Here is a 2500-nt window from a genome sequence, read left to right on the forward strand (position 1 = left end):
TATTATTATTATTATTATTATTATTATTATTATTATTATTATTATTATTATTATTATCATTATTATTATTATATTATTATTATTATTATTATTATTATTATTATTATTATATTATTATTATTATTATTATCATCATCATCATCATCATTTTACCAAAAGTTCTTTTGGAATGTCAAATGGAGTTAATCCATGGAACCGTTTGCACAATCAATTTTCATGAATGATTGCCCTTGACTTATAATTGCAAATTTTCCCCTCCCCGATACAATAATTCCAAGAGCTATACAACATAGACAACCGAAGATCGTAATAATGATCAACCTATCACTCTTACCATAAAGGACTAAAATGAGTTTGACAGTTTGCTTTTGTATTATCTCTATTAGATTCATAAACTGTTTAGCTCATATGTACTTTGGTTTTAAATTAGGTTTTTATGTGGAAAAAAAGCCCGGGTTTCTTAAGTTACGAATCGTGTTATGATGAATTAAATCACTCAACCATAACACCGACTATATCCGTAGTTTACCCGGGTTACTTTTACCCGATGCCTATTTATTACATTTTTCTGAGACAAATTTTAGACGTAGTATCAAAGTTAATGTTTTTAGTTTATGCATGTTTATGACAGTTGAATAAAACTATTTATGTACATGCTCATTTATAATACATTTTTTCCAATTTTGAAAAGTAGCAAATGAGCTCCCCACGCACTCAACTACTGTTAACGCTTCTATTTCTAATTATATCATCATGAAATTTACTGAAATGGGTGTTTTCCTTTCTTGTATAATATAGTATCTACTCCATTTAAAATACTTTCGATAGCCCTTTGATCATGGGTTATCCCAATCACTATGAGAATGGTTCATCCTTGGTTTTAGTCCCGTTATGGGTGGCCCCAAATTTGAGTCTGTGGAAAAAAAATCTTTTCACTCACATTCTCTCTCCGCACTCGGGAGTACAATCTGGTCAATAACAGCGTTAACCTTGTCAAAAATGAAAAAAAAAAGAAGTCTAATAACCCTTTACAAGGACCCGAAATGTTGCTGTTGGTTTGGAACCCCTAGTAAATTGATTTAGTGGACATTGCGCCATATAAAGACTCATTTAGTGTGTCCCCTTATTTGTGACTTTCTGTTCTCGTCTTACTTTACGATGGCTTAGTTTTAGACCCGCACCTGACTTCATTCCATTTCGGTGAAGAGTGGCAGAGCGCTGAGAGTGCCGGTGTTTTTTTTTTGTTTGTTTGTCATAAAAAAATGATATCATTTTCCCATTGTAAATCGACTTTACTAAAGTGTTAGAAACCAAAGTAACAAATTAGGAAGCAGGTACTGGTGTAAAACAAAGATCTGATAATTTGTATGAAACAGTGCCCGACAAAGCAAGAAAGGAAACACAAGAAAAGAAAACCCAACAAAACATTCCAAAATATTAGGCAGGCTGTGATGTTTTGTGAGGAATTTTTAGGATGCTTTTTGTGTTTTTCTTTCTTGCATTGTCAGGACCTGTTTCATACACAATTATGACAAAAAAAATCATCTTAACTACGCCACTACCACATCATCTCATTCATCTGTGGTGTTTCAATCATCCTGTTTTGTTGATAAAGGGGAAACCCGAAACGTTCATTTGATCTGTTTTTGTAATTAAATTGTAGCTTACATTCAACTTCACGTTATTATTTATTTCTTCGAGCTTCGAGCAGCAACATTTACACTTACACAATTATGCAGATTTTGGCTAGAAACAATCTGATGGTCTCTTTTATGGCGGCCCTGTTGTGTCGTATTTGTGGCATTCATTGAGGATGGCCTTAGACCCGCCTTAGGGTTAGTTTTTCTGCCGGAATTTACGTTGTAAACTATTCCTCTTTGTTTTATATTTTCTTTACTTATATGACACGGGTGATGTAGGTATTAAACTCAAAATCATCAAACTGTCTTTTTGTGCTGTCCACCATATTTTTTTGTTTTCTTTTGTACTAGAAATGACATAAACGTATCGCAAGTGTCTTTTGATGTCTAAAACAAACTGAATGATTATCAAATGTATGGCAAACTACATCATTATCATCATCATCATCATCATCATCATCATCATCATCATCATCATCATCATCAGCATCATCATCATCATCATCATCATCATCTTCATCATCAGCATCATCATCATCATCATCATCATCAGCATCATCATCATCATCATCTTCATCATCATCATCATCATCATCATCATCATCATCATCATCATCATCATCATTATCATCATGACATATCATATCGTTCAGTAAAGGGCTTTATAATGGACCAAGAGTTCCTCAAATGCCCTAAGAACATAAGTAACAATACAATGTACATTAAACTTTGCATGTCCTTTGATATAAAAAGGGACGAACAGATAAATGCATAAAACAAAACAACAATTAAACCGACTCAAAAAATTTAAAAAAAAACAAACAAAAAGAAACAAAAACAAAACAAAACCCGACCCCCAC

General features: G+C 32.7%; 1 protein-coding gene across 1 annotated transcript in view; it reads left to right on the plus strand.

The window, feature by feature from the left end:
- LOC144973263 (uncharacterized) overlaps nucleotides 1-2500 on the plus strand; it is a 20840-nt gene that overhangs the window by 3748 nt on the left and 14592 nt on the right. The gene's annotated exons all lie outside the window — the stretch shown is intronic.

This window comes from Berghia stephanieae, chromosome 5 (assembly GCF_034508935.2).
Source record: "Berghia stephanieae isolate SIO BIC M18660-M18661 chromosome 5, UCSD_Bste_1.3, whole genome shotgun sequence".
In the NCBI taxonomy this organism is placed as follows: Eukaryota; Metazoa; Mollusca; class Gastropoda; order Nudibranchia; family Aeolidiidae; genus Berghia; species Berghia stephanieae.